The 14,104-nt window shown below is 42.6% G+C and overlaps 1 long non-coding RNA gene across 1 annotated transcript; it reads right to left on the reverse strand.

Annotated features, from left to right (window-relative positions):
• Positions 1–600: 600 nt before the first annotated feature.
• On the reverse strand, positions 601–3,182 carry LOC127159506 (uncharacterized). Its single transcript, XR_007826462.1, has 3 exons — positions 2,984–3,182; positions 2,461–2,578; positions 601–694 (listed from the first exon to the last, which is right to left on the reverse strand). It is a non-coding gene; the product is annotated as an uncharacterized LOC127159506 (long non-coding RNA).
• Between the last annotated feature and the right edge of the window lie 10,922 nt (positions 3,183–14,104).

Here is a 14,104-nt window from a genome sequence, read left to right on the forward strand (position 1 = left end):
TCTGCAATTAAAAACACAGACATCAGCGGTTTAATTAAAATGTGAACAAGTCATCATACTGTTCAAAATGTGAAGCAAACAAACAGGAGACAACAGAAACATGTATTTTCAAAAATAACTCACATCAATCCTGAAATAATGAAGCTCTCCTATGTCTCCGGCTTTCAACATCTACAAAAAAGTAAACATTCTTTTACTAGTCAAAAAAATAAATAATATGGAATTATGACATTATGACCTTTACTTGCCTTATACTGTCTTTCCCTCTCTTCTGAAGAAGCTGAGGAGATCGCCTCCTCTCTCACGCGGCCTTCCGTGCCGTTAACTCCAGAGCTGATTTGAGTTCTGCAATGAAAAATACGCACATCAATTATTTAATTAAAATGTGAACAAGTAATCATACTATTTTTGCATCAAAATATTAAGTAAACAGGCAGAAGACAATGGAAACATGTATTTTCTACAAAAAGCTTGTATCAATCAAAAAAGAATGAATCTATCCTGATTCTGGCTTTGAACATCTACATAAAACATATTTTTACTCTTAGACAAATAAATAAATAAATTAAATAAAAGATAACATTAAATTATTACCTTTACTTGCCTTAAATCACTTTTCCCTCTTTTCTAAAGCTCAGAAAAATCGCCTCCTCACACAAGTAGGTGCCTGTGGTGTTAGCCTCAAAGTTGAGTTCTGCAAAAAACGCACATCAATGGTTTTGTAGCGTCTGCTTAGGATCATTGATGATCGTTTAGGATTTACATTGTAGAGAGCCTTCTAGCCTTTTGACATTTGCATATAAATTACAGACCTGGCCTCACGTTCTACATTTATATGGGTGTTTAATGGTCTATGGTTCCCTCCTCACTCTCACGAAGATGCTAAGCAGATCAACTCTTGTCTCCCCATTGGACTTCAAAGGCATTCCATGAGGGAGGCAATCACCAGTACCAGGCACCTCAGATCCTTGGTGGCTGGCAGACTACTCCCAATACACATAACGCACATACATAGAAACCTTTGTCTTTATTTAGACTATATTTAACCAGCTATAAATGTACTTGGTATATGCATGTGTTGCTTGTATGATTCTATGCTATATTAGCCCAGTTACCCCTTTTTATTGGTACTAGTTGATCTCTAAATGTGTATTTTTCAATGTATGAATGTATCTCTGGTTTAATACCTTCTAGATGTTTCATTCTTGGTATCAAAACAATCTGCACTTTATTTTCTGAACAATGGTGTACACCATGCGATTAGAAAATGCATCATACTGTTTGTACTACATTGTGGGTAAAACTGCATCAATTCCCCAGGCCAGCAATAAACATGCAAATGGGCCATAAATGGAGACAAAGAGAAGTTCTCCCGCTCAGCAATACAAACTTTGTATTGGCCAATTCACCCAAAGGTGGGTGTGGTAGGGAAACTATCAAAAGACCCTAACACCAACCCACGCTAGGCTAAAACCCTTCGAGACACTCTCCAAGACTCTTCCCTTGAGTCAATTTTCCGGTAGTTTATCTTCAAGTAACTTTGTCGACTCGCTGTGGATTTTCCTATCTTCGAACGAACTAGAGAAAACCTCCGGAACACCTAAAGGAATTCATCGAGAACTTCCATTGTCTACCGCATCAGGACTCTTGTTCAGCAACAAAGCCAATGCAAGTAACCTTTACAACTATTTAGATGCGCGTTTTAAGTTGAGCCCCTGTTTAAGGTGATTTTGCTTCTCTGATGATTCTCATGTGGTCGCTGGTTAACTGATGCTAAATACTGCCATTCTTGCCTCTCTGTCTGTCTCTCTCTCTCTCTCTCTCCTTTCTCACTCTCTTTCTCTATGTATATGTACACGTGTTTTGCTTAGTTAGTTGTATGTTAACTGTAGTTCCATTTATTAAATTGCATATATTCACAATTGATTGTCTCTGTGTGCTGCTCACAATTTGAAGTCACTGAATATTTGATCTTGCTACATGCTACATTTTGAATTTACTACGAGTTAAGTTACTGCTAGTACTAACTGAAGTAGGAAATGTATTCTTTCTTGGCCAGAAAGTAACTTTTCCTAGAATTGATGAATGATTATACTGTCTATTCGGTGGACGAACAGATCAAATAATTGTAACGTTAATTCTGCTACAGTTGATTCTAAGATCTGATTAAATATTCATAATCAATTATAACCAGTTATAATTAATCATAAATATTTCCCTTTTGAGCTAATTTATTACAGTTTAAATAAAATGTGAACAAGTCATCATACTGTTGTTGCATCAAAATGTGAAGTAAACAGGCAGAAGACAACAGAAACATGTATTTTCTAAAAATCACTCGCATTAATCCTGAAAGAATGAAGCTCTCATATGTCTCTGGCTTTCAATCTCTAAAAAAAAAAAAATGCAATCATCCTTTTACTAATAGTCAAAAAAGGTGATATTATATGGAATTATGACCTCTATTTGTCTTTCCGTCTCTTCTGAAGAAGCCGAGCCGATCGCCTCCTCTCACACGCGGTCTTCCCTGCCGTTAACTCCCGGCGCGGACAAAATGAAGACTCGAAGCTCAACAAGTCTGAAATATTACATGCAAAACATTACTTTTAACAATTAAAACTTAATGAGCCTTAAAATAATTAAGCTAGTCTTCATTACACGACGCCGTTTTCTTTAGGAAACTACTTTCAGTTTAATCGCGGAAAAAAAAGTTTACGAATTAACATGTAAATCTGTTAACAATCCTATATTAACACCTAAATCTTGTTTAAATATGACATATGAAACTCACAGACGTTGTATTACAGCTATCTCTTCCGTTCAGTAGAAGAGGCCGTTAAGACTATTTCTGAGGCGAAAACGGCGTCAGCGTATTTTACAATAAAAGCTCTTTTCCGACTTTTCCCGCGTCCCATTAAGTCTCAAAATACTCCCGGACACACATAATGAATGATGATTTTACATTTTTTTAATCTTTACTTACCGAAAATCGTCCTTCACTCGCTTCCATCTGCAGACGCTGAGAAAATGGCCGCTTCTCGCACTTTTTGACGTACAGTGGACACGACGTGCCTGCTCTCTCTCGAGTCCGCGTTCCTAACCCAGCACCGCTGGGTTATAAATTAAGACCAGTTTTAACCCAAAATTGGGTTAAATTAACCCAACTTTCTTACCCAGCGGTCTCAACCCAGCGTTTTTTAGAGTGCACCTCACTTCTTTCTGGGACTTTTCCAAACTCCTTGAAAACTGCAGTTGTTAAGCCCCTTCTGAAAAAGATCTTGATAACACCATTTTGAGCAACTATAGACCAATATCTAATCTTCCTTTTATAGGCAAGATTATTGAAAAGGTAGTTTTCAATCAGTTGAAGAACTAATTAAACTCAAAAGGATACCTGGACAATTTTCAATCTGGTTTCGGACTGCATCACAGTACAGAGACAGAGCTCGTTAAGATAATAAATGATATTCGCTTAAATTCTGATTCTTGCAAAATATCAGTGCTGGTACTACTAGATCTTAGTGCTGCATTTGACACTGTCGATCATAACATTCTTCTAGAGAGACTGGAAAACTGGGTTGGGCTTTCTGGGATGGCTCTCAATTGGTTCAGGTCATACTTAGAAGGGAGAGGTTATTATGTGAGTATAGGAGAGCATCAGTCTAAGTGGACGTCCATGACATGCGGAGTCCCTCAAGGCTCAATTCTAGCGCCGCTCTTGTTTAGCCTATATATGCTCCCACTAACTCAAATAATGAGAAAGAACCAAATTGCCTATCACAGCTATGCTGATGATACCCAGATTTACCTAGCTTTACCACCAAATGACTACAGCCCCATTGATTCCCTCTGCAAATGCATTGATGAAATTAACAGTTGGATGTGCCAGAACTTCCTTCAGTTAAACAAGGAGAAAACTGAAGTCATTGCATTAGGAAGCAAAGAGGAAGTTCTTAAGGTGAATGCATACCTTGATGCTAGGGGTCAAACAACTAAAAACCAAGTCAGGAATCTTGGTGTGATTCTGGAGTCAGACCTTAGTTTCAGTAGTCATTTTAAAGCGGTAACTAAATCAGCATACTATCATCTCAAAAACATTGCAAGAATTAGATGTTTTGTTTCCAGTCAAGACTTGGAGAAACTTGTTCATGCCTTTATCACAAGCAGCGTGGATTATTGTAATGGTCTCCTTACTGGCCTTCCCAAGAAAGCCATTAGACAGCTGCAGCTCGTCCAGAACGCTGCTGCCAGGATTCTGACTAGAACCAGAAAATCTGAGCATATCACACCAGTCCTCAGGTCCCTACACTGGCTTCCAGTTATATTTAGAATTGATTTTAAAGTACTTTTACTCATTTATAAATCACTCAATGGCCTAGGACCTAAATACATTGCAGATATGCTCACTGAATATAAACCTAACAGACCACTCAGATCATTAGGATCGAGTCATACCAAGGGTTCACACAAAACAAGGGGAATCCGCTTTTAGCTATTATGCTGCCCGCAGTTGGAACCAGCTTCCAGAAGAGATCAAATGTGCTAAAACATTAGCTACATTTAAATCTAGACTCAAAACTCATCTGTTTAGCTGTGCATTTACTGAATGAGCACTGTGTTTCGTCTGAACTGATTGCGTTATGTATAATCATTTTCTGTTTTTAACTGTCTTAATTTTTTTTTAAATCAATTTTTAAATCATTTTTAAATCATTATATCAATCAGTTTTTTACATTTTACTTTTATTGTTTTATTGTTGTGATCACTGTTTTTATGATTGTTCTACTTCCTTTTTTGTGATTATTGTTTTTATGATTATTCTACTTCCTTTTATGTAAAGCACTTTGAATTACCTCTGTGTATGAAATGTGCTATATAAATAAACTTGCCTTGCCTTGCCTCTCTATGTCGAGAGAAGGGCCTTTACTCCCTATGGCTCTGGCTATTCCAGGTGGTAGGCCCTTGTGGGATGATGTTAAATCAGCCTTCTTTCCCTCCTTTCCTTCTTTCGCTAAGTTCCCTGTGCTCCCCTTAGAGACATGAAAAATATATTTATAGAGAGTGAAATGTCTACTTTCAAATGAACCAGCCCAGCAGGCACAGGACGTCAATATAACGTCGGACTGACGTTGGACCGATGTGGTATTTTGGTTGAAAATGAAAATCGGGTTAACATCAGAACCCAACGTTAGAATGACGTCAATGTCCAACATTGGACAGACGTTGCATTTTGGTTGAAAATGAAAATCGGGTTGACGCCAGAACCCAACGGCAGATTGACATCAGTCTCCAGCGTTGGACAGACGTTGCATTTTGGTTGAAAATGAAAATCGTGTTGACGCCAGAACCCAACGGCAGATTGACGTCAGTCTCCAGCGTTGGACAGACGTTGCATTTTGGTTGAAAATGAAAATCGGTTTGACGCCAGAACTCAACGTTAGATTGGCGTTAGAACCCAATGTCAAATTGACGTCAGTCTCCAACATTGGACAGATGTTGCATTTTGGTTGAAAATGAATAATGCAACATCTGTCCAACGTTAGAAGTTGATGTTAAGTTCTGAAGTCAACCCGACATTCATCATCCTCCAGCTGTGTACAAGCATTGCATTTTGGTTGAAAATGAAAATCAGGTTGACTTCAGAACCCAACATTAAATTTATTTCAACCTCCAGCATTGGTCAGACGTTGCCTTATATTCCTATTGAAACTGGCCATTACCACATTTGTCATCAACCTATGAATACAAAAAGAAAAGGTGTTAAATGTCCAAATAATTTATTTATAGATAACATATTATGAACCGCTTGTTATAGTTTGTGTTAGGTTAGTCATATCTAATGTAGATGTCACACTGGTTCTACTGTGGTGCTAGATGGAAGATTATGGGCCTATCCAAACTGCTAGATTTTTGTCCTCCGGAGACACAACTGATACTGTATCATACAATTGCAAGACCTAAAACCTTCCTGGTGTTGATGCTACAATGCAGTGAGAATGTGAACATGTAGAAAAATCTCTAAACATTTACCTAGAGAGAACAACCAACAACTAACTGAGCAATTTATGACTATTATATGGTATCAAAAGCAATGTTTTGGGATGTTTCACACTATGAATTCAGTAATATCACCACTCTGTCATAATTTTGCAAGGAGTAACACTGTCTTTTACAGATTTTTTCCTAGATTATTATGATCAAACGCATTCAATAAAATGTTAAAAAGTACTTAAGTTTCTGCAGAGAAACACTTCTTATTTTAAGGTTATTTAAAAAAAAATAAACCAAAAATTAAAGTGTTGAAGTGTGCTCAAGATGTTAAATTAAAAGTTTTATTTTTAAAAGACAAAATACAAAGTCTGTATACTGTACAAAACTGAAAATGTAATCATTCAGTTTTTGAGGAAAAACTGTATACATTTTAAATAAAATACATTTCAAATACATTTCAACATTTAAAATACTTTACCAACTAAAGGAGAAGTCCACTTCCAAAACGAAGATTCACATATAATGTACTCACCCCGTTGTCATCCAAGATGTTTATGTCTTTCTTTCTTCAGTTCTAAAGAAATTATGTTATTTGAGTAAAACACTTAAGCATTTTTCTCCATATAATGGACTGATATGGTGCCCCAAGTTTAAACTTCCAAAATACAGTTTAAATGTGGCTTCAAACAATCCCAAATGCGGTTGTAAATGATCCCAGCCGAGAAAGAAGGGTCTTATCTAGTAAAACGATCAGTTATTTTCATAAAAAATAATACAATTTATACACTTTTTAATATCAAACCCTCATCCTGACTTACTCTGCCTGGACTGTTTTTTTCTGGCTTATGAAAGTTAGGGTATGTCGAAAAATTCCCATCTCATGTTCTCCCTCAACTTCAAAATCGCCCTATATCGCTGTTTTTTACCTTTTTGGTTGAGGGTGTTCTTCTTTGCCTGATTACTATGCAAAGACTGAGTCGGTACTTCTGCAGCGATGTAGGACGATTCTGAAAGGATTTTAGAAGTTGGATGACACGGGGGTGAGTACATTATATGTGAATCTTTGTTTTTGGAAGTGGACTTCTCCTTTAACAGAACAATTTGAAGTTGATCAAAGAAGTTGAATTAAATATTCTGAAACTGAAGAAATACAAAACATCTACAAGATTTACACTGTTTAAAATGACTATTGATTCTAAAACTTTCATTATTCATTAACGTAAATTAATGTAACCAGATTCCTCACAAACAGTTCTTAAGGAGGAACTGAAAAACTAAAAATCGCATTTTTATCCTACAAGTTAGGGTTAGTATCATGATGAGGTCATGATTTTACCTTTCTTTTTAAAACCTATTTTAGCTTGTATTTTCACAATATTTTCCCATATTTAACTAGCTCTGATAATATATGTGGACCGGATATGGTGACCCCTGCTCTAAACGATTCCAGCCGAGGAAGAAGGGTCTTATCTAGCAAAACAATTAGTCATTTTTGTAACAAATTGACAATTTATATACTTTTTAACCTCAAATGCTCGTCTTGTCTAAGTCTGCGTGAACTGTTTTTTTCCTGGTTCAATATGGTCAATACAGTTAGGGTATGTCGAAAAACTCCCATCCCATTTTCTTCCCCAACTTCAAAATCGTCCTACATTTGTGACGGAATGAACGAGGTGGAAGCAAATGCAGGTGAACACAAATGTTTTATTGAGACAAAGGGTGAACACAAACTCCGTGGTGACAATGATGAACTCCGTGTGTGAAGATGGGATCTCTCGGCTGGGTGGCGCAGGGGCTAGATGGCTGGTGGTGATGAGGTGAAGATCTCCCGTGACGAAATACAAATCCAAACAACGATCGACGACGAGAATAACAATCCAAAGGAGACACGAAGACAACCCAACAAGACAGTCCAACGTCCGGAACAACTATCAGACGGAGAGGAAGAGAATGAGGTGAGTATATGTAGCCGACAGTGATGAGAAACACCTGGTGCGGGGACTGATTGGCAGCTGACGCCAATGAGCATGACGTAGACACCAAATCACGAGACCTGAGAACACAGCCGATCCATGCACCGTGACAGTACCCCCTCTCCTAGGAACGTCCCCTGACGTTCCCAGCCTCCTGTACCTGTTGATTGAAATCATCAATAAGAGAGTGATCCAGAATGTCTCTAGCAGGTACCCAACTTCTCTCCTCCGGACCGTAACCTTCCCAGTCCACCAAGTACTGGAATCCGCGTCCCTCCGCCTAGAGTCCAGAATACGGTTGACCGAATAGGTAGGTTCCCCGTCTACGAGCCGCGGCGGTGGGGGAACTGGGACAGGCGGATTAATACGAGCAAAAAATACAGGTTTGATTTTAGACACATGGAACACGGGATGAATCCTCCTGTACGCTGGAGGGAGATTAAGGCGGACTGCCACCGGACTAATGATCTTGGTGACAGAAAACGGGCCAATGAATTTGGGAGCAAGTTTATTCGAAACGGATCGGAGAGGAATGTTCTTAGTAGAAAGCCACACTTTGGAACCGACGACGTATACGGGAGGCCTCGACCGGTGGCGATCGGCGGGAGGCCTCCCACCTGGACCAGAGTCTCACGGGCTCTGGACCATGTGCGACGGCACCTCTGGACGAAGGCGTGAGCGGAGGGGACCGCGACTCGGATTCCAGACTTGGAAAAATTGGTGGCTGGTATCCTACACTACATTCAAATGGGGAAAGGCCCGTGGCAGATACTGGTAAGGAATTGTGTGCTCTCCACCAATCTTGGAGGAAGGATTGGCTCTTCTCTCCAAATCTTGGTTGGCTCTCTCAGTTTGCCCATTGCTTTGGGGATGGAACCCCGAAGAGAGACTAACAGTGGCCCCCAGAAGTCTACAAAATTCTCGCCAAAATTTGGACACAAACTGGGGTCCTCTGTCAGAGACCACGTCTGTCGGGAGGCCATGTAACCGAAAGACGTGATCAATGACTGCTACCGCTGTCTCCTTGGCTGAAGGTAATTTGGGCAAGGGGATGAAATGAACCGCCTTCGAGAACCGGTCCACCACGGTCAAAACTACCGTGTTACCCTGAGAGGGTGGGAGGGCGGTAACAAAATCTAGCGCAATGTGGGACCAGGGTCTCGAAGGGATTGGCAGCGGTTGTAAAGAGCCCATCTGGAGGTCTGTTAGAAGTCTTACCAATGGCACAAACTGAGCAAGCCAAAACAAAACTGCGAACATCACGAGCCATGAGTGGCCACCAAAATCTTTGCTTGACCAAATGTAAGGTGCGACTTACCCCTGGATGACATGCTACATTGGAACAATGACCCCACTGGATAACTTCGGACCGAAGACTTTCTGGCACAAACAAACGGTTAGGTGGGCAACCGGCCGGAGGCGTTACCCCATGTAAGGCTGTCTTAACCTTCGATTCGACCTCCCAACTGAGGGTAGAAACAATAAGTGTCTCAGAAAAATACTCTCGGGAGTGGACGGGCGATCGGAGCGGTCAAAAATTCGAGATAAAGAATCGGGTTTGACATTTTTGGAACCCGGGCGGTACGAAAGAGTAAAATCAAAACGTCCGAAAAAAAGTGCCCACCTAGCCTGCCTCGAGTTTAGTCTTTTGGCGGTTCTGATGTATTCTAGGTTCTTATGATCGGTCCAAACCATAAAGGGTACCCCCGACCCCTCCAACCAGTGGCGCCACTCCTCCAGTGCTAGCTTGACTGCCAACAGCTCTCTGTTACCAATATCATAATTAGACTCTGCTGACGACAAACGATGAGAGAAAAACGCGCAGGGATGCATTTTGTCGTCCGAGGGTGAGCGCTGGGAAAGCACCGCACCTACCCCCACCTCTGACGCATCGACCTCTACCACGAACTGACGTGACGGATCAGGGGTAACAAGGATGGGGGCCGAAACAAAGCGGCGCTTGAGGTTGGCAAACGCAGCCTCAGCTGCGTCTGACCACCTGAACGCCGTTCTGGGAGAGGTCAAGGCAGTCAGAGGCGCGGCTAGTTGGCTGTAATTGCGAATAAAACGCCGGTAAAAATTGGCGAAACCCAGAAACCTCTGTAGGGCCTTACGGGAATCTGGACTTGGCCAATCTACCACAGCCTTGATCTTCTCGGGATCCATGCGCATGCCCTCGGCCGACACAATGTACCCTAGAAAAGGAACAGACTGTGCGTGAAAGTCGCATTTCTCCGCCTTGACAAAAAGCCCATTCTCTAGCAGCCTCTGAAGCACTCGCCTGACGTGTTGAACATGTTCCTGGAGAGAAGAAGAAAAAATCAATATGTCGTCCAGGTAGACATATATGAACTGATCGACCATATCTCTCAACACATCATTAACGAGTGCCTGAAAGACACCTGGGGAGTTGGACAAGCCGAAGGGCATGACCAAGTACTCAAAGTGCCCCCTGGGGGTATTAAAGGCGGTCTTCCATTCATCTCCCCTCCTGATGCGAACCAAATGATAAGCGTTTCTTAAGTCCAATTTAGTGAAGATCGATGCTCCCTGCAACCTCTCGAAGGCTGAAGATATCAACGGCAAGGGGTAGGTGTTCTTTACCGTGATATTATTCAGCCCTCGGTAATCAATACAAGGTCGCAGAGATCCATCCTTCTTCCCCACAAAAAAGAACCCCGCCCCCGCTGGAGAAGAGGAGGGTCGAATGAACCCGGCTGCTAGAGAATCAGAAATATATTTCTCCATAGCCTCTCTCTCAGGAATAGAAAGTGAGTATAACTTGCCCTTAGGCGGAGACGTACCTGGCAGTAATTCTATAGCACAGTCATAGGGACGATGAGGAGGGAGAGAAGCAGCCCGAGACTTACTGAACACTTCCTTCAGGTCGAGGTACTCCGCGGGCACGTTACACAGATCCGCCGCCTTCTCCTGCAACACAGACTCAGATACAGACGGACAGGCAGACACAAGACAAGACTCATGACATTTAATGCTCCACTCAGACACCGATCTCAGCTGCCAATCAATCCGGGGGTTGTGTTTAATGAGCCAGGGATGTCCTAAAACAACGGGTGCGTGAGGTGAGTCCAGGATATAGAAGGAGATGCTCTCACGGTGGTTACCAGATACCGTGAGAGTGATGGGTTCCGTGATGGTGGTGATGGTGGGAAGCGTCTGACCATTGAGTGCGTGGACTGCAATAGAAGTGGTAAGGGGGAGGAGGGGAACATGATTGAGACGAGCAAACGAAAAATCCATAAAGTTACCTTCGGCCCCTGAATCCAATAGTGCAGTGCAGTGCAGGTCCAGACGTTGCCATCTAAGCCTGACCGGGAGGAGCGTGGAGGTAGATCTGGACGAGGACTTGATAGCGGAGATCCCACCCGACAGTAGCCCCATTTTTACTGCCGGGCTGGCCCTTTTACCGGGCAGCTAAAGGCGAAATGCCCCGCCGCCCCGCAGTACAGGCAAAGACCGTGAGATCTCCGCCTCTCCCTCTCCTCCCGAGTCAACCGAGCTCGACCCACCTGCATGGGCTCGTGATCCTGGAACGGGCCGACCGCGTCGTTGCCACTGGCTCGAGCTGGAGGTCCCTCCCCAGGGGGAAGCCGAGCGGGTAAACACCGCCGCTCGGCTCGGGAGAGTCGAGCGTCTACCCGCAGTGCCAGATCGATGAGGCTGTTGAGATCTGCGGGTAGATCCAGGGCGTAGATCTCATGTTGGATGCGGTCAGCCAGCCCATGCAGGAACATGTCCCACTGCGCCTCCTCGTTCCATCGGCACTCCGCCGCCAGGGTGCGAAACTCGATTGAGAAGTCTGAGACGGATCTCTCCCCCTGTTTGAGATCCGTCAGTGGCCGCGCGGTCGAACACCCGCTTCATCTCGGCGGAGAGCGCCGAGAACGAGGCGCAACACGGATCTTGGTTCTCCCATACCGCCGTGCCCCACAGTGCCGCCTTCCCCGTTAACAGGGTGAGCGCGAACGCCACCTTGCTTTCCTCACTAGGAAACGTGCGCGGCTGTAAGGAAAAGTGCATGGAGCATCTAGTGAGGAAAGCCCGGCAGAAGTTCGGCTCACCGCTGTAAAGCTCCGGTGGGGAAGGCGGGGCTCGAGCGCCTGGGCCGCCCCGGATGGTTCGGGACGAGTGGGCGGCATGGGTGGTGGGGTTGGCGCAGTGGGGAGTTGCCCGAGTTGCATCCGCTGGGTGAGCTCGGATACCTGCGCCACAAGAGCTCGGATCGCTGTTCCCGTATCCGCCGAGCTCTTCTCCTGGGCCTCCAGCCGAGAGATGCAGGAACGTAAAACCTCCTCGGCCGTGAGTGGGGTGGAGCCTGCTGCTTCCATGGTTGGTCTGATAGTTCTGTGACGGAATGAACGAGGTGGAAGCAAATGCAGGTGAACACAAATGTTTTATTGAGACAAAGGGTGAACACAAACTCCGTGGTGACAATGATGAACTCCGTGTGTGAAGATGGGATCTCTCGGCTGGGTGGCGCAGGGGCTAGATGGCTGGTGGTGATGAGGTGAAGATCTCCCGTGACGAAATACAAATCCAAACAACGATCGACGACGAGAATAACAATCCAAAGGAGACACGAAGACAACCCAACAAGACAGTCCAACGTCCGGAACAACTATCAGACGGAGAGGAAGAGAATGAGGTGAGTATATGTAGCCGACAGTGATGAGAAACACCTGGTGCGGGGACTGATTGGCAGCTGACGCCAATGAGCATGACGTAGACACCAAATCACGAGACCTGAGAACACAGCCGATCCATGCACCGTGACAACATTGCTGCAGAAGTACCAACCCAGTGTTTACAAAGTGAACATGCAAAGAAGATCAAACGTTCTTTACAGAAAAAAAAGGTCAAACAGCAATGCAGGATGATTTTGATGTTGAAGAATAAAACAAGATGGGAATTTTTTGGCATATCCTAACTGTATTGACCTGGATTACACAGACTATGCATGTGCATCACAGAGATGAGACAAGACGAGCATTTGAGGTTAAAAAGTGAATAAACTGTCAATTTGATGCCCATTTTTACATTTAGAATGAGGTGGATAAGATAAAAATTCTGTCATCATTTACCTACCCATGTCTTTTCCAACCTGTATAACTGACTTATAACTGACTTATAACTATAACTGACAAAAAAAGATTAAAAAAAGACATGAGAGTGAGAAAATGATGAGGGTGTTTTCATTCTCAGTGAGCTAAATTTAAGAAGCAAGTTTGAATCAGAGTGGTGCCCTGGTGCAGTTTTCCTGCTTTGCCTGTTCACATTTTCACACTATAACAGCACACAATCATTTAAAGTATTAAAGTTAAAATTACATGAATACTCACTTTTACGGGAGATCATGTGGCAAATTTTCAATCCCAAAACCTCTGGACCATTAGGGGGAAACACACAAACACACACAAATGAATATTAACAAGATTAATAAAACAATATTAACTACTGACAGAGACATGGGCTTACAAAAATTTTGCCTACTCACCAGCTTTATACAAAAACTTCACAGTAGATCCAAAAGCATGATCTGCATAGTATTCTTCAGAGTCCAAGAATGATGGTTTCATCTCCTCTCTGTAAACGAGTGTATATGCCAGTTTTTCATATTCCACAGTCAGACATTTTCTTTTACAGTAACATCACAACATTACCATTTCATTTTGTTAATAAAAATAAGATAGCAAAAGGCAGCCTTCTGTACTTAACTCATATTAACATCATACATTTCCCGCTATTTATTCTGTCATTCATGCCTGTTTCTTTATTAAAACATCAATAACTTTTAGTACTGTGCTACACGGACATATTTGCCTACATTCCGCAATATAAAAATGATTTTAAAGAACGTAACGAGTTACTTTATATCATGACCACGACATCGTCATTGCACACAGCCTTATCTCGACAGTATTAAAACATAATAACAAAACACGGTAACAGATTGAAATGCATAACTTTGCAGTGTGTCCATTGGCCATTGGTCACGTTAAGTGTCTGTTTTCATATTCGCACTTTTTCATTCTCAATCGAACTCAAAAAAGAATTCATCTGTCAGATATGTGATACTCCATGTAAAAAGCCATGACTAGTGAGGAAGATTTTATTAACTA

The sequence above is a fragment of the Labeo rohita genome, unplaced genomic scaffold, assembly GCF_022985175.1.
Source record: "Labeo rohita strain BAU-BD-2019 unplaced genomic scaffold, IGBB_LRoh.1.0 scaffold_222, whole genome shotgun sequence".
Lineage (NCBI taxonomy): Eukaryota > Metazoa > Chordata > Actinopteri > Cypriniformes > Cyprinidae > Labeo > Labeo rohita.